This window comes from Bos grunniens, chromosome X (assembly GCF_055505025.1).
Source record: "Bos grunniens cultivar Pamir isolate PY7600 chromosome X, Bosgru_T2T1.0, whole genome shotgun sequence".
NCBI lineage: Eukaryota > Metazoa > Chordata > Mammalia > Artiodactyla > Bovidae > Bos > Bos grunniens.
Genome location: NC_141194.1, coordinates 115,420,612 through 115,447,645, shown reverse-complemented (window position 1 = coordinate 115,447,645; position 27,034 = coordinate 115,420,612).

Here is a 27,034-nt window from a genome sequence, read left to right as displayed (position 1 = left end):
GTGATTCCAGTAGCATTTACCTTCCATTCTCTACATTATACGTGTTCACATTTTCAGATCTGAATAACTGGGATCAAAATCTAGGTAAATTGTGACAGGTCTGTGGCTTCCAGAACTACCCATTACATTGGAATAATATCACCTGGAGCGGCACACCATTTCAAATTACAAGGCCTCGAGGAATGGTGATGCACTTACGTATTCTCCTACCCAGTAAGGCTGTGTTCACACTTCTTTAAGTGAGAACAACACCCAACATTGAGTCCTGGAACTAGAAAGTTGACCCATGGCCCAGCAACATGGTTTGCACCTCTCTCAGGGTCTCTTTCTGTGTTCTATGCATAAATGCACAAGGATGAGGTACCATGGGTAAAAACTGACTCCCTTTAGTTTTTCTCCCTCCTTTCATTTTTCTAATATGTTGTGTGCTTCCATTTTCTAAATCATAGCTCCTCATGCTATCGGGACTATTTCAGTATTCAAAGGCTTCTCAAAATGCAGGGATCCACGTGGCTCCACAGAACCTCATGACATCATGGCAAGCACACAAGGCACACATCAGCTCCACCACTAGAAATCAGAGACTTATGAAATCACACAGAAGATTCCTGAGACCGGGGAAATGCCAGTGTCTTTATGGCTTTACCATAGGAGAAACAAACACACTTGGATCTCCACCATTATACTGCATACAAAGCTCAGCATGGTGTATCCTATTGAGCATTTTCGACCGAAACACGCACTGGTGCCATGAAACAGAAGAGAGCAGCTGCTGTTTTATAGGGAACTCTACCCAGAAGCTCCTCTAGGCCCTCCTGTGCCCACACAGCCTCGGCTCCTTGGACGTGTGGTTGCTCCTCCCGGGAGCCGCCCCTGGCCTCGGGCTTGGGGGCCTGGGGTAGCTCCTTCCGGCATCCGGCCCTGACCTCGGACGCGGGGTAACTCCTCTCGTCGCCCCCCCTGACTTCGGTCGCGGGGGAACGCCTCGCGGCTGGCCCCTGACCTCCGAAGAGGGGTAGCTCCTCTCGGCCATTCCGGTGACGACGCAGCCTGGCACTCTCGGCCTCTCTTCCTGACGTCAGACGTCGGTTAACTCCTCTTGGCCGCCGCCCTTCCGGCATGCTGTCTTCTCAGCATCTGCCCTTTGACCTCTGACGTGCAGTAGCTCCTTATGGCCGGGCTTAGTGTGCCAGGCACAGCCGCCTGCGCTTAGTGCGCCAGTTCCTCAGCAGTGGCCACAGGACTGGAGAAGGTCAGTTTTCATTCCAATCTCAAAGATACGCAATTCCAAAGAATGCTCAAACTACCGCACAATTGAACTCATCTCACAGGCTAGTAAATTAATGCTCAAAATTCACCAAGCCAGGCTTCAGCAATATAAGAACCGAGAACTTCTGATGTTCAAGCTGGTTTTAGAAAAGGAAGAGGAACCAGGGATGCAACTGCCAACATCTGCTGGATCACGGAAAAAGCAAGAGAGTTCCAGAAGAACATCTATTTCTGTTTTGACTATGCAAAGCCTTTGACAGTGTGGATCACAATAAACTGTGGAAAATTCTAAAGGGAGGGGAATACCAGACCACCTGACCTGCCTCTTGAGAAATGTGTATGCAGGTCAAGAAGCAGCTGTTAGAACTAGACATGGTACAACAGACTGGTTCCAAATAGGAAAAGGAGTACGTCAAGGCTGTATATTGTCACCCTGCTTATTTAAATTCTATGCAGAATACATCATGAGAAACACTGGACTGGAAGAAGCACACGCTGCAATCAAGATTGCCGGGAGAAATATCAATAACCTCAGACAGGCAGATGACACCACCCTTATGGCAGAAAGTAAAGAGGAACTAAAAAGCCTTTTGATGAAAGTGAAAGTGGAGAGTGAAAAAGTTGGCTTAAAGCTCAACATTCAGAAAATGAAGATCATGGCATCCGGTCCCATCACTTCATGGGAAATAGATGGGGAAACAGTAGAAACAGTGTGAGACTTTATATTTGGGGGCTCCAAAATCCCTTCAGATGGTGATTGCAGCCATGAAACTGAAAGACGCTTACTCCTTGGAAGGAAAGTTTGGCCAACCTAGAAAGCATATTCAAAAGCAGAGACATTACTTTGCCAACAAAGGTTCGTCTAGTCAAGGTTATGGTTTTTCCTGTGGTCATGTATGGATAGGACAGTTGGACTATGAAGAAGGCTGAGCACTGAAGAATTGATGCTTTTGAACTGTGGTATTGGAGAAGCCTCTTGAGAGTCCCTCGGACTGCAAGAAGATCCAACCAGTCCATTCTGAAGGAGATCAGCCCTGGGATATCTTTGGAAGAAATGATGCTAAAGCTCAACCTCCAGCACTTTGGCCACCTCAGGCGAAGAGTTGACTCATTGGAAAAGACTGATGCTCGGGGCAGGAGGAGAAGGGGACGACAGAGGATGAGATGGCTGGATGGCATCACTGACTCGATGGACATGCTGCTGCTAAGTCACTTCAGTGATGTCCGAGTCTGTGTGACCCCATAGATGGCAGCCCACAAGGCTCCCCCGTCCCTGGGATTCTCCAGGCAAGAACAATGGAGTGGGCTGCCATTTCCTTCTCCAGTGCATGAAAGTCAAAAGTTAACGTGAAGTCATTCAGGCTTCTTGGACTCTTAGGGACCCCATGGACTGCAGCCAACAAGGCTCCTCTGTCCATGGGATTTTCCAGGCAAGAGTACTGGAGTGGGGTGCCATTGCCTTCTCCACGATGGACTTGAATCTGGGTGAACTCCAGGATTTGGTGATGGACAGCAAGGCATGGCGTGCTCTGATTCATGGGGTCACAAAGAGTCCGACACGACTGAGCAACTGAACTGAACTACCCAGAAGGGCTCTCCGTGGAGGATCTACCCAAGCCCCTGCTCTCTCTGAGAAGCAGCTACGACCTCTCTCCCCATCACGCCCATGACTGTACTCAGGATATTTCCAGCCCCTGTACATAAGGACCAGCTGATTTTCATCATTACCCGTCCTTGAGTGCCTGTCCATTCTTCACAACCCTATGCTTGTTTGAGATATAGGGGAGTGAAGACTGAGAAAAGCAGCATCTTTACTTTCTCTCTTCTCCAAATATGTACTTCTTTCCCTCTGCACAGTGTCTGTGGTCACACTGTGATGAGAGAATGAATGAAATCGTCCCAAGGATGGTAGAGGCACAGATGACTCAAGGGTCATTATGACAACAAGGCAGGCAGCTCAAGGACTCCTGTGACTACATGCAAGCCACTCATCCAGAGGTCACCACAAAGGATGTTTTGTGAGCATTACTCTACCTGGACAGTCCATTACTCTACCTAGACAACACCTAGGTGAACTCAACCTATCTGGGCACGCAGTGCACGCAGGAGGACTTGCAGGAAGACAACTTGCCCTTTCACCCTAACATTCACACATACTGCTTCACATCATGCATATTCTGATGCTACAACAAACATATATCCAACCACCATCAAAACATTGTTCCTCTGTCCTCCACCCTGCAAGTCCTCTCCTTGACGATATCTTCAGCTGGTCTACACATTATCTAGAGATATCGGCGAACACAGGTAAATGCACAACAATCACGATGAATGTGATTCTAGTAGCATTAATTTCCCCATTCTCTAAATTACACATAGTCACGTTTTCAGATGTGGAGTACTGAGATCATAATTGAGGTATGTTTGTCACCTAGGTGGCTTCCTGGCCCTCCTGATGTCTTGGATTAATATCAGGTGGAGCCCCACACATGCATCCATTGTCCATGGCCTACCAGTCATGGTGATATCATTGCACATTACTCTACTCAGGAAGCCTCTGATTACAGGTTCTTTAAGTCGTGAATACACCCAAGATTCAACCATGAATCTAGAAAAAGTTGACCACGACTATCAAACCTGGATCACCCCTCTCACAGGATCTCATGACCTGACCTAAGTGTATCTGTACCAGGGTGAGATAGCTTGGATAAAAGCTCACTCTGTTTAGTTCCTTTTCTACTAGGAAGTGCGATTCCATTATCTAACCTGTAGGTGCTGAAACTATTAGGAATACTCAAGCACTGGAAGCACCCTCAAAAGGCCTACAAAATGGCTGGCTCCCTGGACCCACAAGATATCTTGGGAAGCAGCCCAGAGAGCCATGCAGCTCCAAAACTAGAACTGCGCCAAGGTCACGCCAAAATCATGTTTCCAGTGAGGCTCATTCTACAAAGGCAGGGAATGTTTAGTTGAGGTATACATGATCTGTTCTTCTCTAGGCAGGGCACTGCAAACAGCACAGATCTCAAGTATGGATTAACCCAAGTCTCCAGGCAGTCTTACAGGCAATTATCATCAATCCGCCCACTGCATTCTATAGGCTGCTCGCAATATAGATGCAGACCCCTAGAGAAGATTCACCTACTTATTGTAACATGATCCCCTCCTTCAATAGGTATCCATCATCCACGACTCTATGGCTTCTTGATATGTATGAATTCCCAGAGAGAGAAGCCCTCTTGTATTACTCACTTCTCCTCTTAGGTATCATCTTGACTTTTATAAAATATTTGTGTTCACATAGTGCGGATAGGACAGTTGAAATAATCCTGAGGATGCGTCAGCCAAAGACGACTCCCCAGATTATTATGGTATAAAGGCAGACAACAGAGTGAAACCTACTAATCCATTCACATCTCTGGTCCAGATCCACCACAAATGACGATCTTGTGAGCCTTACCATACCCATTCAAGGCACAGTACACCAATTGTACATGAACTGCACCTGAATGGGCAGGGCACTGCACACAGCAGAGCTTCCGGGTAGAAGACTGCCCTTTCACCTTCACACCCACACATAACTTTGCTCATCATATCCCGATGCTGCAACAAATTTTTACCAGTCTCTTTTGACATCATGGACAGACTGACATCCAACATGCACCTCCTCTTCTCGAGAATCGCTTTAGCTGGTTGACATGTATCTGGAGAAATATGGGAATATAGGGTAAATGATCAGCAAGCAAGGTGAAGGTGATTCCAGTAGCATTTACCTTCCATTCTCTACATTATACGTGTTCACATTTTCAGATCTGAATAACTGGGATCAAAATCTAGGTAAATTGTGACAGGTCTGTGGCTTCCAGAACTACCCATTACATTGGAATAATATCACCTGGAGCGGCACACCATTTCAAATTACAAGGCCTCGAGGAATGGTGATGCACTTACGTATTCTCCTACCCAGTAAGGCTGTGTTCACACTTCTTTAAGTGAGAACAACACCCAACATTGAGTCCTGGAACTAGAAAGTTGACCCATGGCCCAGCAACATGGTTTGCACCTCTCTCAGGGTCTCTTTCTGTGTTCTATGCATAAATGCACAAGGATGAGGTACCATGGGTAAAAACTGACTCCCTTTAGTTTTTCTCCCTCCTTTCATTTTTCTAATATGTTGTGTGCTTCCATTTTCTAAATCATAGCTCCTCATGCTATCGGGACTATTTCAGTATTCAAAGGCTTCTCAAAATGCAGGGATCCACGTGGCTCCACAGAACCTCATGACATCATGGCAAGCACACAAGGCACACATCAGCTCCACCACTAGAAATCAGAGACTTATGAAATCACACAGAAGATTCCTGAGACCGGGGAAATGCCAGTGTCTTTATGGCTTTACCATAGGAGAAACAAACACACTTGGATCTCCACCATTATACTGCATACAAAGCTCAGCATGGTGTATCCTATTGAGCATTTTCGACCGAAACACGCACTGGTGCCATGAAACAGAAGAGAGCAGCTGCTGTTTTATAGGGAACTCTACCCAGAAGCTCCTCTAGGCCCTCCTGTGCCCACACAGCCTCGGCTCCTTGGACGTGTGGTTGCTCCTCCCGGGAGCCGCCCCTGGCCTCGGGCTTGGGGGCCTGGGGTAGCTCCTTCCGGCATCCGGCCCTGACCTCGGACGCGGGGTAACTCCTCTCGTCGCCCCCCCTGACTTCGGTCGCGGGGGAACGCCTCGCGGCTGGCCCCTGACCTCCGAAGAGGGGTAGCTCCTCTCGGCCATTCCGGTGACGACGCAGCCTGGCACTCTCGGCCTCTCTTCCTGACGTCAGACGTCGGTTAACTCCTCTTGGCCGCCGCCCTTCCGGCATGCTGTCTTCTCAGCATCTGCCCTTTGACCTCTGACGTGCAGTAGCTCCTTATGGCCGGGCTTAGTGTGCCAGGCACAGCCGCCTGCGCTTAGTGCGCCAGTTCCTCAGCAGTGGCCACAGGACTGGAGAAGGTCAGTTTTCATTCCAATCTCAAAGATACGCAATTCCAAAGAATGCTCAAACTACCGCACAATTGAACTCCTCTCACAGGCTAGTAAATTAATGCTCAAAATTCACCAAGCCAGGCTTCAGCAATATAAGAACCGAGAACTTCTGATGTTCAAGCTGGTTTTAGAAAAGGAAGAGGAACCAGGGATGCAACTGCCAACATCTGCTGGATCACGGAAAAAGCAAGAGAGTTCCAGAAGAACATCTATTTCTGTTTTGACTATGCAAAGCCTTTGACAGTGTGGATCACAATAAACTGTGGAAAATTCTAAAGGGAGGGGAATACCAGACCACCTGACCTGCCTCTTGAGAAATGTGTATGCAGGTCAAGAAGCAGCTGTTAGAACTAGACATGGTACAACAGACTGGTTCCAAATAGGAAAAGGAGTACGTCAAGGCTGTATATTGTCACCCTGCTTATTTAAATTCTATGCAGAATACATCATGAGAAACACTGGACTGGAAGAAGCACACGCTGCAATCAAGATTGCCGGGAGAAATATCAATAACCTCAGACAGGCAGATGACACCACCCTTATGGCAGAAAGTAAAGAGGAACTAAAAAGCCTTTTGATGAAAGTGAAAGTGGAGAGTGAAAAAGTTGGCTTAAAGCTCAACATTCAGAAAATGAAGATCATGGCATCCGGTCCCATCACTTCATGGGAAATAGATGGGGAAACAGTAGAAACAGTGTGAGACTTTATATTTGGGGGCTCCAAAATCCCTTCAGATGGTGATTGCAGCCATGAAACTGAAAGACGCTTACTCCTTGGAAGGAAAGTTTGGCCAACCTAGAAAGCATATTCAAAAGCAGAGACATTACTTTGCCAACAAAGGTTCGTCTAGTCAAGGTTATGGTTTTTCCTGTGGTCATGTATGGATAGGACAGTTGGACTATGAAGAAGGCTGAGCACTGAAGAATTGATGCTTTTGAACTGTGGTATTGGAGAAGCCTCTTGAGAGTCCCTTGGACTGCAAGAAGATCCAACCAGTCCATTCTGAAGGAGATCAGCCCTGGGATATCTTTGGAAGAAATGATGCTAAAGCTCAACCTCCAGCACTTTGGCCACCTCAGGCGAAGAGTTGACTCATTGGAAAAGACTGATGCTCGGGGCAGGAGGAGAAGGGGACGACAGAGGATGAGATGGCTGGATGGCATCACTGACTCGATGGACATGCTGCTGCTAAGTCACTTCAGTGATGTCCGAGTCTGTGTGACCCCATAGATGGCAGCCCACAAGGCTCCCCCGTCCCTGGGATTCTCCAGGCAAGAACAATGGAGTGGGCTGCCATTTCCTTCTCCAGTGCATGAAAGTCAAAAGTTAACGTGAAGTCATTCAGGCTTCTTGGACTCTTAGGGACCCCATGGACTGCAGCCAACAAGGCTCCTCTGTCCATGGGATTTTCCAGGCAAGAGTACTGGAGTGGGGTGCCATTGCCTTCTCCACGATGGACTTGAATCTGGGTGAACTCCAGGATTTGGTGATGGACAGCAAGGCATGGCGTGCTCTGATTCATGGGGTCACAAAGAGTCCGACACGACTGAGCAACTGAACTGAACTACCCAGAAGGGCTCTCCGTGGAGGATCTACCCAAGCCCCTGCTCTCTCTGAGAAGCAGCTACGACCTCTCTCCCCATCACGCCCATGACTGTACTCAGGATATTTCCAGCCCCTGTACATAAGGACCAGCTGATTTTCATCATTACCCGTCCTTGAGTGCCTGTCCATTCTTCACAACCCTATGCTTGTTTGAGATATAGGGGAGTGAAGACTGAGAAAAGCAGCATCTTTACTTTCTCTCTTCTCCAAATATGTACTTCTTTCCCTCTGCACAGTGTCTGTGGTCACACTGTGATGAGAGAATGAATGAAATCGTCCCAAGGATGGTAGAGGCACAGATGACTCAAGGGTCATTATGACAACAAGGCAGGCAGCTCAAGGACTCCTGTGACTACATGCAAGCCACTCATCCAGAGGTCACCACAAAGGATGTTTTGTGAGCATTACTCTACCTGGACAGTCCATTACTCTACCTAGACAACACCTAGGTGAACTCAACCTATCTGGGCACGCAGTGCACGCAGGAGGACTTGCAGGAAGACAACTTGCCCTTTCACCCTAACATTCACACATACTGCTTCACATCATGCATATTCTGATGCTACAACAAACATATATCCAACCACCATCAAAACATTGTTCCTCTGTCCTCCACCCTGCAAGTCCTCTCCTTGACGATATCTTCAGCTGGTCTACACATTATCTAGAGATATCGGCGAACACAGGTAAATGCACAACAATCACGATGAATGTGATTCTAGTAGCATTAATTTCCCCATTCTCTAAATTACACATAGTCACGTTTTCAGATGTGGAGTACTGAGATCATAATTGAGGTATGTTTGTCACCTAGGTGGCTTCCTGGCCCTCCTGATGTCTTGGATTAATATCAGGTGGAGCCCCACACATGCATCCATTGTCCATGGCCTACCAGTCATGGTGATATCATTGCACATTACTCTACTCAGGAAGCCTCTGATTACAGGTTCTTTAAGTCGTGAATACACCCAAGATTCAACCATGAATCTAGAAAAAGTTGACCACGACTATCAAACCTGGATCACCCCTCTCACAGGATCTCATGACCTGACCTAAGTGTATCTGTACCAGGGTGAGATAGCTTGGATAAAAGCTCACTCTGTTTAGTTCCTTTTCTACTAGGAAGTGCGATTCCATTATCTAACCTGTAGGTGCTGAAACTATTAGGAATACTCAAGCACTGGAAGCACCCTCAAAAGGCCTACAAAATGGCTGGCTCCCTGGACCCACAAGATATCTTGGGAAGCAGCCCAGAGAGCCATGCAGCTCCAAAACTAGAACTGCGCCAAGGTCACGCCAAAATCATGTTTCCAGTGAGGCTCATTCTACAAAGGCAGGGAATGTTTAGTTGAGGTATACATGATCTGTTCTTCTCTAGGCAGGGCACTGCAAACAGCACAGATCTCAAGTATGGATTAACCCAAGTCTCCAGGCAGTCTTACAGGCAATTATCATCAATCCGCCCACTGCATTCTATAGGCTGCTCGCAATATAGATGCAGACCCCTAGAGAAGATTCACCTACTTATTGTAACATGATCCCCTCCTTCAATAGGTATCCATCATCCACGACTCTATGGCTTCTTGATATGTATGAATTCCCAGAGAGAGAAGCCCTCTTGTATTACTCACTTCTCCTCTTAGGTATCATCTTGACTTTTATAAAATATTTGTGTTCACATAGTGCGGATAGGACAGTTGAAATAATCCTGAGGATGCGTCAGCCAAAGACGACTCCCCAGATTATTATGGTATAAAGGCAGACAACAGAGTGAAACCTACTAATCCATTCACATCTCTGGTCCAGATCCACCACAAATGACGATCTTGTGAGCCTTACCATACCCATTCAAGGCACAGTACACCAATTGTACATGAACTGCACCTGAATGGGCAGGGCACTGCACACAGCAGAGCTTCCGGGTAGAAGACTGCCCTTTCACCTTCACACCCACACATAACTTTGCTCATCATATCCCGATGCTGCAACAAATTTTTACCAGTCTCTTTTGACATCATGGACAGACTGACATCCAACATGCACCTCCTCTTCTCGAGAATCGCTTTAGCTGGTTGACATGTATCTGGAGAAATATGGGAATATAGGGTAAATGATCAGCAAGCAAGGTGAAGGTGATTCCAGTAGCATTTACCTTCCATTCTCTACATTATACGTGTTCACATTTTCAGATCTGAATAACTGGGATCAAAATCTAGGTAAATTGTGACAGGTCTGTGGCTTCCAGAACTACCCATTACATTGGAATAATATCACCTGGAGCGGCACACCATTTCAAATTACAAGGCCTCGAGGAATGGTGATGCACTTACGTATTCTCCTACCCAGTAAGGCTGTGTTCACACTTCTTTAAGTGAGAACAACACCCAACATTGAGTCCTGGAACTAGAAAGTTGACCCATGGCCCAGCAACATGGTTTGCACCTCTCTCAGGGTCTCTTTCTGTGTTCTATGCATAAATGCACAAGGATGAGGTACCATGGGTAAAAACTGACTCCCTTTAGTTTTTCTCCCTCCTTTCATTTTTCTAATATGTTGTGTGCTTCCATTTTCTAAATCATAGCTCCTCATGCTATCGGGACTATTTCAGTATTCAAAGGCTTCTCAAAATGCAGGGATCCACGTGGCTCCACAGAACCTCATGACATCATGGCAAGCACACAAGGCACACATCAGCTCCACCACTAGAAATCAGAGACTTATGAAATCACACAGAAGATTCCTGAGACCGGGGAAATGCCAGTGTCTTTATGGCTTTACCATAGGAGAAACAAACACACTTGGATCTCCACCATTATACTGCATACAAAGCTCAGCATGGTGTATCCTATTGAGCATTTTCGACCGAAACACGCACTGGTGCCATGAAACAGAAGAGAGCAGCTGCTGTTTTATAGGGAACTCTACCCAGAAGCTCCTCTAGGCCCTCCTGTGCCCACACAGCCTCGGCTCCTTGGACGTGTGGTTGCTCCTCCCGGGAGCCGCCCCTGGCCTCGGGCTTGGGGGCCTGGGGTAGCTCCTTCCGGCATCCGGCCCTGACCTCGGACGCGGGGTAACTCCTCTCGTCGCCCCCCCTGACTTCGGTCGCGGGGGAACGCCTCGCGGCTGGCCCCTGACCTCTGAAGAGGGGTAGCTCCTCTCGGCCATTCCGGTGACGACGCAGCCTGGCACTCTCGGCCTCTCTTCCTGACGTCAGACGTCGGTTAACTCCTCTTGGCCGCCGCCCTTCCGGCATGCTGTCTTCTCAGCATCTGCCCTTTGACCTCTGACGTGCAGTAGCTCCTTATGGCCGGGCTTAGTGTGCCAGGCACAGCCGCCTGCGCTTAGTGCGCCAGTTCCTCAGCAGTGGCCACAGGACTGGAGAAGGTCAGTTTTCATTCCAATCTCAAAGATACGCAATTCCAAAGAATGCTCAAACTACCGCACAATTGAACTCATCTCACAGGCTAGTAAATTAATGCTCAAAATTCACCAAGCCAGGCTTCAGCAATATAAGAACCGAGAACTTCTGATGTTCAAGCTGGTTTTAGAAAAGGAAGAGGAACCAGGGATGCAACTGCCAACATCTGCTGGATCACGGAAAAAGCAAGAGAGTTCCAGAAGAACATCTATTTCTGTTTTGACTATGCAAAGCCTTTGACAGTGTGGATCACAATAAACTGTGGAAAATTCTAAAGGGAGGGGAATACCAGACCACCTGACCTGCCTCTTGAGAAATGTGTATGCAGGTCAAGAAGCAGCTGTTAGAACTAGACATGGTACAACAGACTGGTTCCAAATAGGAAAAGGAGTACGTCAAGGCTGTATATTGTCACCCTGCTTATTTAAATTCTATGCAGAATACATCATGAGAAACACTGGACTGGAAGAAGCACACGCTGCAATCAAGATTGCCGGGAGAAATATCAATAACCTCAGACAGGCAGATGACACCACCCTTATGGCAGAAAGTAAAGAGGAACTAAAAAGCCTTTTGATGAAAGTGAAAGTGGAGAGTGAAAAAGTTGGCTTAAAGCTCAACATTCAGAAAATGAAGATCATGGCATCCGGTCCCATCACTTCATGGGAAATAGATGGGGAAACAGTAGAAACAGTGTGAGACTTTATATTTGGGGGCTCCAAAATCCCTTCAGATGGTGATTGCAGCCATGAAACTGAAAGACGCTTACTCCTTGGAAGGAAAGTTTGGCCAACCTAGAAAGCATATTCAAAAGCAGAGACATTACTTTGCCAACAAAGGTTCGTCTAGTCAAGGTTATGGTTTTTCCTGTGGTCATGTATGGATAGGACAGTTGGACTATGAAGAAGGCTGAGCACTGAAGAATTGATGCTTTTGAACTGTGGTATTGGAGAAGCCTCTTGAGAGTCCCTTGGACTGCAAGAAGATCCAACCAGTCCATTCTGAAGGAGATCAGCCCTGGGATATCTTTGGAAGAAATGATGCTAAAGCTCAACCTCCAGCACTTTGGCCACCTCAGGCGAAGAGTTGACTCATTGGAAAAGACTGATGCTCGGGGCAGGAGGAGAAGGGGACGACAGAGGATGAGATGGCTGGATGGCATCACTGACTCGATGGACATGCTGCTGCTAAGTCACTTCAGTGATGTCCGAGTCTGTGTGACCCCATAGATGGCAGCCCACAAGGCTCCCCCGTCCCTGGGATTCTCCAGGCAAGAACAATGGAGTGGGCTGCCATTTCCTTCTCCAGTGCATGAAAGTCAAAAGTTAACGTGAAGTCATTCAGGCTTCTTGGACTCTTAGGGACCCCATGGACTGCAGCCAACAAGGCTCCTCTGTCCATGGGATTTTCCAGGCAAGAGTACTGGAGTGGGGTGCCATTGCCTTCTCCACGATGGACTTGAATCTGGGTGAACTCCAGGATTTGGTGATGGACAGCAAGGCATGGCGTGCTCTGATTCATGGGGTCACAAAGAGTCCGACACGACTGAGCAACTGAACTGAACTACCCAGAAGGGCTCTCCGTGGAGGATCTACCCAAGCCCCTGCTCTCTCTGAGAAGCAGCTACGACCTCTCTCCCCATCACGCCCATGACTGTACTCAGGATATTTCCAGCCCCTGTACATAAGGACCAGCTGATTTTCATCATTACCCGTCCTTGAGTGCCTGTCCATTCTTCACAACCCTATGCTTGTTTGAGATATAGGGGAGTGAAGACTGAGAAAAGCAGCATCTTTACTTTCTCTCTTCTCCAAATATGTACTTCTTTCCCTCTGCACAGTGTCTGTGGTCACACTGTGATGAGAGAATGAATGAAATCGTCCCAAGGATGGTAGAGGCACAGATGACTCAAGGGTCATTATGACAACAAGGCAGGCAGCTCAAGGACTCCTGTGACTACATGCAAGCCACTCATCCAGAGGTCACCACAAAGGATGTTTTGTGAGCATTACTCTACCTGGACAGTCCATTACTCTACCTAGACAACACCTAGGTGAACTCAACCTATCTGGGCACGCAGTGCACGCAGTGCACGCAGGAGGACTTGCAGGAAGACAACTTGCCCTTTCACCCTAACATTCACACATACTGCTTCACATCATGCATATTCTGATGCTACAACAAACATATATCCAACCACCATCAAAACATTGTTCCTCTGTCCTCCACCCTGCAAGTCCTCTCCTTGACGATATCTTCAGCTGGTCTACACATTATCTAGAGATATCGGCGAACACAGGTAAATGCACAACAATCACGATGAATGTGATTCTAGTAGCATTAATTTCCCCATTCTCTAAATTACACATAGTCACGTTTTCAGATGTGGAGTACTGAGATCATAATTGAGGTATGTTTGTCACCTAGGTGGCTTCCTGGCCCTCCTGATGTCTTGGATTAATATCAGGTGGAGCCCCACACATGCATCCATTGTCCATGGCCTACCAGTTATGGTGATATCATTGCACATTACTCTACTCAGGAAGCCTCTGATTACAGGTTCTTTAAGTCGTGAATACACCCAAGATTCAACCATGAATCTAGAAAAAGTTGACCACGACTATCAAACCTGGATCACCCCTCTCACAGGATCTCATGACCTGACCTAAGTGTATCTGTACCAGGGTGAGATAGCTTGGATAAAAGCTCACTCTGTTTAGTTCCTTTTCTACTAGGAAGTGCGATTCCATTATCTAACCTGTAGGTGCTGAAACTATTAGGAATACTCAAGCACTGGAAGCACCCTCAAAAGGCCTACAAAATGGCTGGCTCCCTGGACCCACAAGATATCTTGGGAAGCAGCCCAGAGAGCCATGCAGCTCCAAAACTAGAACTGCGCCAAGGTCACGCCAAAATCATGTTTCCAGTGAGGCTCATTCTACAAAGGCAGGGAATGTTTAGTTGAGGTATACATGATCTGTTCTTCTCTAGGCAGGGCACTGCAAACAGCACAGATCTCAAGTATGGATTAACCCAAGTCTCCAGGCAGTCTTACAGGCAATTATCATCAATCCGCCCACTGCATTCTATAGGCTGCTCACAATATAGATGCAGACCCCTAGAGAAGATTCACCTACTTATTGTAACATGATCCCCTCCTTCAATAGGTATCCATCATCCACGACTCTATGGCTTCTTGATATGTATGAATTCCCAGAGAGAGAAGCCCTCTTGTATTACTCACTTCTCCTCTTAGGTATCATCTTGACTTTTATAAAATATTTGTGTTCACATAGTGCGGATAGGACAGTTGAAATAATCCTGAGGATGCGTCAGCCAAAGACGACTCCCCAGATTATTATGGTATAAAGGCAGACAACAGAGTGAAACCTACTAATCCATTCACATCTCTGGTCCAGATCCACCACAAATGACGATCTTGTGAGCCTTACCATACCCATTCAAGGCACAGTACACCAATTGTACATGAACTGCACCTGAATGGGCAGGGCACTGCACACAGCAGAGCTTCCGGGTAGAAGACTGCCCTTTCACCTTCACACCCACACATAACTTTGCTCATCATATCCCGATGCTGCAACAAATTTTTACCAGTCTCTTTTGACATCATGGACAGACTGACATCCAACATGCACCTCCTCTTCTCGAGAATCGCTTTAGCTGGTTGACATGTATCTGGAGAAATATGGGAATATAGGGTAAATGATCAGCAAGCAAGGTGAAGGTGATTCCAGTAGCATTTACCTTCCATTCTCTACATTATACGTGTTCACATTTTCAGATCTGAATAACTGGGATCAAAATCTAGGTAAATTGTGACAGGTCTGTGGCTTCCAGAACTACCCATTACATTGGAATAATATCACCTGGAGCGGCACACCATTTCAAATTACAAGGCCTCGAGGAATGGTGATGCACTTACGTATTCTCCTACCCAGTAAGGCTGTGTTCACACTTCTTTAAGTGAGAACAACACCCAACATTGAGTCCTGGAACTAGAAAGTTGACCCATGGCCCAGCAACATGGTTTGCACCTCTCTCAGGGTCTCTTTCTGTGTTCTATGCATAAATGCACAAGGATGAGGTACCATGGGTAAAAACTGACTCCCTTTAGTTTTTCTCCCTCCTTTCATTTTTCTAATATGTTGTGTGCTTCCATTTTCTAAATCATAGCTCCTCATGCTATCGGGACTATTTCAGTATTCAAAGGCTTCTCAAAATGCAGGGATCCACGTGGCTCCACAGAACCTCATGACATCATGGCAAGCACACAAGGCACACATCAGCTCCACCACTAGAAATCAGAGACTTATGAAATCACACAGAAGATTCCTGAGACCGGGGAAATGCCAGTGTCTTTATGGCTTTACCATAGGAGAAACAAACACACTTGGATCTCCACCATTATACTGCATACAAAGCTCAGCATGGTGTATCCTATTGAGCATTTTCGACCGAAACACGCACTGGTGCCATGAAACAGAAGAGAGCAGCTGCTGTTTTATAGGGAACTCTACCCAGAAGCTCCTCTAGGCCCTCCTGTGCCCACACAGCCTCGGCTCCTTGGACGTGTGGTTGCTCCTCCCGGGAGCCGCCCCTGGCCTCGGGCTTGGGGGCCTGGGGTAGCTCCTTCCGGCATCCGGCCCTGACCTCGGACGCGGGGTAACTCCTCTCGTCGCCCCCCCTGACTTCGGTCGCGGGGGAACGCCTCGCGGCTGGCCCCTGACCTCCGAAGAGGGGTAGCTCCTCTCGGCCATTCCGGTGACGACGCAGCCTGGCACTCTCGGCCTCTCTTCCTGACGTCAGACGTCGGTTAACTCCTCTTGGCCGCCGCCCTTCCGGCATGCTGTCTTCTCAGCATCTGCCCTTTGACCTCTGACGTGCAGTAGCTCCTTATGGCCGGGCTTAGTGTGCCAGGCACAGCCGCCTGCGCTTAGTGCGCCAGTTCCTCAGCAGTGGCCACAGGACTGGAGAAGGTCAGTTTTCATTCCAATCTCAAAGATACGCAATTCCAAAGAATGCTCAAACTACCGCACAATTGAACTCATCTCACAGGCTAGTAAATTAATGCTCAAAATTCACCAAGCCAGGCTTCAGCAATATAAGAACCGAGAACTTCTGATGTTCAAGCTGGTTTTAGAAAAGGAAGAGGAACCAGGGATGCAACTGCCAACATCTGCTGGATCACGGAAAAAGCAAGAGAGTTCCAGAAGAACATCTATTTCTGTTTTGACTATGCAAAGCCTTTGACAGTGTGGATCACAATAAACTGTGGAAAATTCTAAAGGGAGGGGAATACCAGACCACCTGACCTGCCTCTTGAGAAATGTGTATGCAGGTCAAGAAGCAGCTGTTAGAACTAGACATGGTACAACAGACTGGTTCCAAATAGGAAAAGGAGTACGTCAAGGCTGTATATTGTCACCCTGCTTATTTAAATTCTATGCAGAATACATCATGAGAAACACTGGACTGGAAGAAGCACACGCTGCAATCAAGATTGCCGGGAGAAATATCAATAACCTCAGACAGGCAGATGACACCACCCTTATGGCAGAAAGTAAAGAGGAACTAAAAAGCCTTTTGATGAAAGTGAAAGTGGAGAGTGAAAAAGTTGGCTTAAAGCTCAACATTCAGAAAATGAAGATCATGGCATCCGGTCCCATCACTTCATGGGAAATAGATGGGGAAACAGTAGAAACAGTGTGAGACTTTATATTTGGGGGCTCCAAAATCCCTTCAGATGGTGATTGCAGCCATGAAACTGAAAGACGCTTACTCCTTGGAAGGAAAGTTTGGCCAACCTAGAAAGCATATTCAAAAGCAGAGACATTACTTTGCCAACAAAGGTTCGTCTAGTCAAGGTTATGGTTTTTCCTGTGGTCATGTATGGATAGGACAGTTGGACTATGAAGAAGGCTGAGCACTGAAGAATTGATGCTTTTGAACTGTGGTATTGGAGAAGCCTCTTGAGAGTCCCTTGGACTGCAAGAAGATCCAACCAGTCCATTCTGAAGGAGATCAGCCCTGGGATATCTTTGGAAGAAATGATGCTAAAGCTCAACCTCCAGCACTTTGGCCACCTCAGGCGAAGAGTTGACTCATTGGAAAAGACTGATGCTCGGGGCAGGAGGAGAAGGGGACGACAGAGGATGAGATGGCTGGATGGCATCACTGACTCGATGGACATGCTGCTGCTAAGTCACTTCAGTGATGTCCGAGTCTGTGTGACCCCATAGATGGCAGCCCACAAGGCTCCCCCGTCCCTGGGATTCTCCAGGCAAGAACAATGGAGTGGGCTGCCATTTCCTTCTCCAGTGCATGAAAGTCAAAAGTTAACGTGAAGTCATTCAGGCTTCTTGGACTCTTAGGGACCCCATGGACTGCAGCCAACAAGGCTCCTCTGTCCATGGGATTTTCCAGGCAAGAGTACTGGAGTGGGGTGCCATTGCCTTCTCCACGATGGACTTGAATCTGGGTGAACTCCAGGATTTGGTGATGGACAGCAAGGCATGGCGTGCTCTGATTCATGGGGTCACAAAGAGTCCGACACGACTGAGCAACTGAACTGAACTACCCAGAAGGGCTCTCCGTGGAGGATCTACCCAAGCCCCTGCTCTCTCTGAGAAGCAGCTACGACCTCTCTCCCCATCACGCCCATGACTGTACTCAGGATATTTCCAGCCCCTGTACATAAGGACCAGCTGATTTTCATCATTACCCGTCCTTGAGTGCCTGTCCATTCTTCACAACCCTATGCTTGTTTGAGATATAGGGGAGTGAAGACTGAGAAAAGCAGCATCTTTACTTTCTCTCTTCTCCAAATATGTACTTCTTTCCCTCTGCACAGTGTCTGTGGTCACACTGTGATGAGAGAATGAATGAAATCGTCCCAAGGATGGTAGAGGCACAGATGACTCAAGGGTCATTATGACAACAAGGCAGGCAGCTCAAGGACTCCTGTGACTACATGCAAGCCACTCATCCAGAGGTCACCACAAAGGATGTTTTGTGAGCATTACTCTACCTGGACAGTCCATTACTCTACCTAGACAACACCTAGGTGAACTCAACCTATCTGGGCACGCAGTGCACGCAGGAGGACTTGCAGGAAGACAACTTGCCCTTTCACCCTAACATTCACACATACTGCTTCACATCATGCATATTCTGATGCTACAACAAACATATATCCAACCACCATCAAAACATTGTTCCTCTGTCCTCCACCCTGCAAGTCCTCTCCTTGACGATATCTTCAGCTGGTCTACACATTATCTAGAGATATCGGCGAACACAGGTAAATGCACAACAATCACGATGAATGTGATTCTAGTAGCATTAATTTCCCCATTCTCTAAATTACACATAGTCACGTTTTCAGATGTGGAGTACTGAGATCATAATTGAGGTATGTTTGTCACCTAGGTGGCTTCCTGGCCCTCCTGATGTCTTGGATTAATATCAGGTGGAGCCCCACACATGCATCCATTGTCCATGGCCTACCAGTCATGGTGATATCATTGCACATTACTCTACTCAGGAAGCCTCTGATTACAGGTTCTTTAAGTCGTGAATACACCCAAGATTCAACCATGAATCTAGAAAAAGTTGACCACGACTATCAAACCTGGATCACCCCTCTCACAGGATCTCATGACCTGACCTAAGTGTATCTGTACCAGGGTGAGATAGCTTGGATAAAAGCTCACTCTGTTTAGTTCCTTTTCTACTAGGAAGTGCGATTCCATTATCTAACCTGTAGGTGCTGAAACTATTAGGAATACTCAAGCACTGGAAGCACCCTCAAAAGGCCTACAAAATGGCTGGCTCCCTGGACCCACAAGATATCTTGGGAAGCAGCCCAGAGAGCCATGCAGCTCCAAAACTAGAACTGCGCCAAGGTCACGCCAAAATCATGTTTCCAGTGAGGCTCATTCTACAAAGGCAGGGAATGTTTAGTTGAGGTATACATGATCTGTTCTTCTCTAGGCAGGGCACTGCAAACAGCACAGATCTCAAGTATGGATTAACCCAAGTCTCCAGGCAGTCTTACAGGCAATTATCATCAATCCGCCCACTGCATTCTATAGGCTGCTCGCAATATAGATGCAGACCCCTAGAGAAGATTCACCTACTTATTGTAACATGATCCCCTCCTTCAATAGGTATCCATCATCCACGACTCTATGGCTTCTTGATATGTATGAATTCCCAGAGAGAGAAGCCCTCTTGTATTACTCACTTCTCCTCTTAGGTATCATCTTGACTTTTATAAAATATTTGTGTTCACATAGTGCGGATAGGACAGTTGAAATAATCCTGAGGATGCGTCAGCCAAAGACGACTCCCCAGATTATTATGGTATAAAGGCAGACAACAGAGTGAAACCTACTAATCCATTCACATCTCTGGTCCAGATCCACCACAAATGACGATCTTGTGAGCCTTACCATACCCATTCAAGGCACAGTACACCAATTGTACATGAACTGCACCTGAATGGGCAGGGCACTGCACACAGCAGAGCTTCCGGGTAGAAGACTGCCCTTTCACCTTCACACCCACACATAACTTTGCTCATCATATCCCGATGCTGCAACAAATTTTTACCAGTCTCTTTTGACATCATGGACAGACTGACATCCAACATGCACCTCCTCTTCTCGAGAATCGCTTTAGCTGGTTGACATGTATCTGGAGAAATATGGGAATATAGGGTAAATGATCAGCAAGCAAGGTGAAGGTGATTCCAGTAGCATTTACCTTCCATTCTCTACATTATACGTGTTCACATTTTCAGATCTGAATAACTGGGATCAAAATCTAGGTAAATTGTGACAGGTCTGTGGCTTCCAGAACTACCCATTACATTGGAATAATATCACCTGGAGCGGCACACCATTTCAAATTACAAGGCCTCGAGGAATGGTGATGCACTTACGTATTCTCCTACCCAGTAAGGCTGTGTTCACACTTCTTTAAGTGAGAACAACACCCAACATTGAGTCCTGGAACTAGAAAGTTGACCCATGGCCCAGCAACATGGTTTGCACCTCTCTCAGGGTCTCTTTCTGTGTTCTATGCATAAATGCACAAGGATGAGGTACCATGGGTAAAAACTGACTCCCTTTAGTTTTTCTCCCTCCTTTCATTTTTCTAATATGTTGTGTGCTTCCATTTTCTAAATCATAGCTCCTCATGCTATCGGGACTATTTCAGTATTCAAAGGCTTCTCAAAATGCAGGGATCCACGTGGCTCCACAGAACCTCATGACATCATGGCAAGCACACAAGGCACACATCAGCTCCACCACTAGAAATCAGAGACTTATGAAATCACACAGAAGATTCCTGAGACCGGGGAAATGCCAGTGTCTTTATGGCTTTACCATAGGAGAAACAAACACACTTGGATCTCCACCATTATACTGCATACAAAGCTCAGCATGGTGTATCCTATTGAGCATTTTCGACCGAAACACGCACTGGTGCCATGAAACAGAAGAGAGCAGCTGCTGTTTTATAGGGAACTCTACCCAGAAGCTCCTCTAGGCCCTCCTGTGCCCACACAGCCTCGGCTCCTTGGACGTGTGGTTGCTCCTCCCGGGAGCCGCCCCTGGCCTCGGGCTTGGGGGCCTGGGGTAGCTCCTTCCGGCATCCGGCCCTGACCTCGGACGCGGGGTAACTCCTCTCGTCGCCCCCCCTGACTTCGGTCGCGGGGGAACGCCTCGCGGCTGGCCCCTGACCTCCGAAGAGGGGTAGCTCCTCTCGGCCATTCCAGTGACGACGCAGCCTGGCACTCTCGGCCTCTCTTCCTGACGTCAGACGTCGGTTAACTCCTCTTGGCCGCCGCCCTTCCGGCATGCTGTCTTCTCAGCATCTGCCCTTTGACCTCTGACGTGCAGTAGCTCCTTATGGCCGGGCTTAGTGTGCCAGGCACAGCCGCCTGCGCTTAGTGCGCCAGTTCCTCAGCAGTGGCCACAGGACTGGAGAAGGTCAGTTTTCATTCCAATCTCAAAGATACGCAATTCCAAAGAATGCTCAAACTACCGCACAATTGAACTCATCTCACAGGCTAGTAAATTAATGCTCAAAATTCACCAAGCCAGGCTTCAGCAATATAAGAACCAAGAACTTCTGATGTTCAAGCTGGTTTTAGAAAAGGAAGAGGAACCAGGGATGCAACTGCCAACATCTGCTGGATCACGGAAAAAGCAAGAGAGTTCCAGAAGAACATCTATTTCTGTTTTGACTATGCAAAGCCTTTGACAGTGTGGATCACAATAAACTGTGGAAAATTCTAAAGGGAGGGGAATACCAGACCACCTGACCTGCCTCTTGAGAAATGTGTATGCAGGTCAAGAAGCAGCTGTTAGAACTAGACATGGTACAACAGACTGGTTCCAAATAGGAAAAGGAGTACGTCAAGGCTGTATATTGTCACCCTGCTTATTTAAATTCTATGCAGAATACATCATGAGAAACACTGGACTGGAAGAAGCACACACTGCAATCAAGATTGCCGGGAGAAATATCAATAACCTCAGACAGGCAGATGACACCACCCTTATGGCAGAAAGTAAAGAGGAACTAAAAAGCCTTTTGATGAAAGTGAAAGTGGAGAGTGAAAAAGTTGGCTTAAAGCTCAACATTCAGAAAATGAAGATCATGGCATCCGGTCCCATCACTTCATGGGAAATAGATGGGGAAACAGTAGAAACAGTGTGAGACTTTATATTTGGGGGCTCCAAAATCCCTTCAGATGGTGATTGCAGCCATGAAACTGAAAGACGCTTACTCCTTGGAAGGAAAGTTTGACCAACCTAGAAAGCATATTCAAAAGCAGAGACATTACTTTGCCAACAAAGGTTCGTCTAGTCAAGGTTATGGTTTTTCCTGTGGTCATGTATGGATAGGACAGTTGGACTATGAAGAAGGCTGAGCACTGAAGAATTGATGCTTTTGAACTGTGGTATTGGAGAAGCCTCTTGAGAGTCCCTTGGACTGCAAGAAGATCCAACCAGTCCATTCTGAAGGAGATCAGCCCTGGGATATCTTTGGAAGAAATGATGCTAAAGCTCAACCTCCAGCACTTTGGCCACCTCAGGCGAAGAGTTGACTCATTGGAAAAGACTGATGCTCGGGGCAGGAGGAGAAGGGGACGACAGAGGATGAGATGGCTGGATGGCATCACTGACTCGATGGACATGCTGCTGCTAAGTCACTTCAGTGATGTCCGAGTCTGTGTGACCCCATAGATGGCAGCCCACAAGGCTCCCCCGTCCCTGGGATTCTCCAGGCAAGAACAATGGAGTGGGCTGCCATTTCCTTCTCCAGTGCATGAAAGTCAAAAGTTAACGTGAAGTCATTCAGGCTTCTTGGACTCTTAGGGACCCCATGGACTGCAGCCAACAAGGCTCCTCTGTCCATGGGATTTTCCAGGCAAGAGTACTGGAGTGGGGTGCCATTGCCTTCTCCACGATGGACTTGAATCTGGGTGAACTCCAGGATTTGGTGATGGACAGCAAGGCATGGCGTGCTCTGATTCATGGGGTCACAAAGAGTCCGACACGACTGAGCAACTGAACTGAACTACCCAGAAGGGCTCTCCGTGGAGGATCTACCCAAGCCCCTGCTCTCTCTGAGAAGCAGCTACGACCTCTCTCCCCATCACGCCCATGACTGTACTCAGGATATTTCCAGCCCCTGTACATAAGGACCAGCTGATTTTCATCATTACCCGTCCTTGAGTGCCTGTCCATTCTTCACAACCCTATGCTTGTTTGAGATATAGGGGAGTGAAGACTGAGAAAAGCAGCATCTTTACTTTCTCTCTTCTCCAAATATGTACTTCTTTCCCTCTGCACAGTGTCTGTGGTCACACTGTGATGAGAGAATGAATGAAATCGTCCCAAGGATGGTAGAGGCACAGATGACTCAAGGGTCATTATGACAACAAGGCAGGCAGCTCAAGGACTCCTGTGACTACATGCAAGCCACTCATCCAGAGGTCACCACAAAGGATGTTTTGTGAGCATTACTCTACCTGGACAGTCCATTACTCTACCTAGACAACACCTAGGTGAACTCAACCTATCTGGGCACGCAGTGCACGCAGGAGGACTTGCAGGAAGACAACTTGCCCTTTCACCCTAACATTCACACATACTGCTTCACATCATGCATATTCTGATGCTACAACAAACATATATCCAACCACCATCAAAACATTGTTCCTCTGTCCTCCACCCTGCAAGTCCTCTCCTTGACGATATCTTCAGCTGGTCTACACATTATCTAGAGATATCGGCGAACACAGGTAAATGCACAACAATCACGATGAATGTGATTCTAGTAGCATTAATTTCCCCATTCTCTAAATTACACATAGTCACGTTTTCAGATGTGGAGTACTGAGATCATAATTGAGGTATGTTTGTCACCTAGGTGGCTTCCTGGCCCTCCTGATGTCTTGGATTAATATCAGGTGGAGCCCCACACATGCATCCATTGTCCATGGCCTACCAGTCATGGTGATATCATTGCACATTACTCTACTCAGGAAGCCTCTGATTACAGGTTCTTTAAGTCGTGAATACACCCAAGATTCAACCATGAATCTAGAAAAAGTTGACCACGACTATCAAACCTGGATCACCCCTCTCACAGGATCTCATGACCTGACCTAAGTGTATCTGTACCAGGGTGAGATAGCTTGGATAAAAGCTCACTCTGTTTAGTTCCTTTTCTACTAGGAAGTGCGATTCCATTATCTAACCTGTAGGTGCTGAAACTATTAGGAATACTCAAGCACTGGAAGCACCCTCAAAAGGCCTACAAAATGGCTGGCTCCCTGGACCCACAAGATATCTTGGGAAGCAGCCCAGAGAGCCATGCAGCTCCAAAACTAGAACTGCGCCAAGGTCACGCCAAAATCATGTTTCCAGTGAGGCTCATTCTACAAAGGCAGGGAATGTTTAGTTGAGGTATACATGATCTGTTCTTCTCTAGGCAGGGCACTGCAAACAGCACAGATCTCAAGTATGGATTAACCCAAGTCTCCAGGCAGTCTTACAGGCAATTATCATCAATCCGCCCACTGCATTCTATAGGCTGCTCGCAATATAGATGCAGACCCCTAGAGAAGATTCACCTACTTATTGTAACATGATCCCCTCCTTCAATAGGTATCCATCATCCACGACTCTATGGCTTCTTGATATGTATGAATTCTCAGAGAGAGAAGCCCTCTTGTATTACTCACTTCTCCTCTTAGGTATCATCTTGACTTTTATAAAATATTTGTGTTCACATAGTGCGGATAGGACAGTTGAAATAATCCTGAGGATGCGTCAGCCAAAGACGACTCCCCAGATTATTATGGTATAAAGGCAGACAACAGAGTGAAACCTACTAATCCATTCACATCTCTGGTCCAGATCCACCACAAATGACGATCTTGTGAGCCTTACCATACCCATTCAAGGCACAGTACACCAATTGTACATGAACTGCACCTGAATGGGCAGGGCACTGCACACAGCAGAGCTTCCGGGTAGAAGACTGCCCTTTCACCTTCACACCCACACATAACTTTGCTCATCATATCCCGATGCTGCAACAAATTTTTACCAGTCTCTTTTGACATCATGGACAGACTGACATCCAACATGCACCTCCTCTTCTCGAGAATCGCTTTAGCTGGTTGACATGTATCTGGAGAAATATGGGAATATAGGGTAAATGATCAGCAAGCAAGGTGAAGGTGATTCCAGTAGCATTTACCTTCCATTCTCTACATTATACGTGTTCACATTTTCAGATCTGAATAACTGGGATCAAAATCTAGGTAAATTGTGACAGGTCTGTGGCTTCCAGAACTACCCATTACATTGGAATAATATCACCTGGAGCGGCACACCATTTCAAATTACAAGGCCTCGAGGAATGGTGATGCACTTACGTATTCTCCTACCCAGTAAGGCTGTGTTCACACTTCTTTAAGTGAGAACAACACCCAACATTGAGTCCTGGAACTAGAAAGTTGACCCATGGCCCAGCAACATGGTTTGCACCTCTCTCAGGGTCTCTTTCTGTGTTCTATGCATAAATGCACAAGGATGAGGTACCATGGGTAAAAACTGACTCCCTTTAGTTTTTCTCCCTCCTTTCATTTTTCTAATATGTTGTGTGCTTCCATTTTCTAAATCATAGCTCCTCATGCTATCGGGACTATTTCAGTATTCAAAGGCTTCTCAAAATGCAGGGATCCACGTGGCTCCACAGAACCTCATGACATCATGGCAAGCACACAAGGCACACATCAGCTCCACCACTAGAAATCAGAGACTTATGAAATCACACAGAAGATTCCTGAGACCGGGGAAATGCCAGTGTCTTTATGGCTTTACCATAGGAGAAACAAACACACTTGGATCTCCACCATTATACTGCATACAAAGCTCAGCATGGTGTATCCTATTGAGCATTTTCGACCGAAACACGCACTGGTGCCATGAAACAGAAGAGAGCAGCTGCTGTTTTATAGGGAACTCTACCCAGAAGCTCCTCTAGGCCCTCCTGTGCCCACACAGCCTCGGCTCCTTGGACGTGTGGTTGCTCCTCCCGGGAGCCGCCCCTGGCCTCGGGCTTGGGGGCCTGGGGTAGCTCCTTCCGGCATCCGGCCCTGACCTCGGACGCGGGGTAACTCCTCTCGTCGCCCCCCCTGACTTCGGTCGCGGGGGAACGCCTCGCGGCTGGCCCCTGACCTCCGAAGAGGGGTAGCTCCTCTCGGCCATTCCGGTGACGACGCAGCCTGGCACTCTCGGCCTCTCTTCCTGACGTCAGACGTCAGTTAACTCCTCTTGGCCGCCGCCCTTCCGGCATGCTGTCTTCTCAGCATCTGCCCTTTGACCTCTGACGTGCAGTAGCTCCTTATGGCCGGGCTTAGTGTGCCAGGCACAGCCGCCTGCGCTTAGTGCGCCAGTTCCTCAGCAGTGGCCACAGGACTGGAGAAGGTCAGTTTTCATTCCAATCTCAAAGATACGCAATTCCAAAGAATGCTCAAACTACCGCACAATTGAACTCATCTCACAGGCTAGTAAATTAATGCTCAAAATTCACCAAGCCAGGCTTCAGCAATATAAGAACCGAGAACTTCTGATGTTCAAGCTGGTTTTAGAAAAGGAAGAGGAACCAGGGATGCAACTGCCAACATCTGCTGGATCACGGAAAAAGCAAGAGAGTTCCAGAAGAACATCTATTTCTGTTTTGACTATGCAAAGCCTTTGACAGTGTGGATCACAATAAACTGTGGAAAATTCTAAAGGGAGGGGAATACCAGACCACCTGACCTGCCTCTTGAGAAATGTGTATGCAGGTCAAGAAGCAGCTGTTAGAACTAGACATGGTACAACAGACTGGTTCCAAATAGGAAAAGGAGTACGTCAAGGCTGTATATTGTCACCCTGCTTATTTAAATTCTATGCAGAATACATCATGAGAAACACTGGACTGGAAGAAGCACACGCTGCAATCAAGATTGCCGGGAGAAATATCAATAACCTCAGACAGGCAGATGACACCACCCTTATGGCAGAAAGTAAAGAGGAACTAAAAAGCCTTTTGATGAAAGTGAAAGTGGAGAGTGAAAAAGTTGGCTTAAAGCTCAACATTCAGAA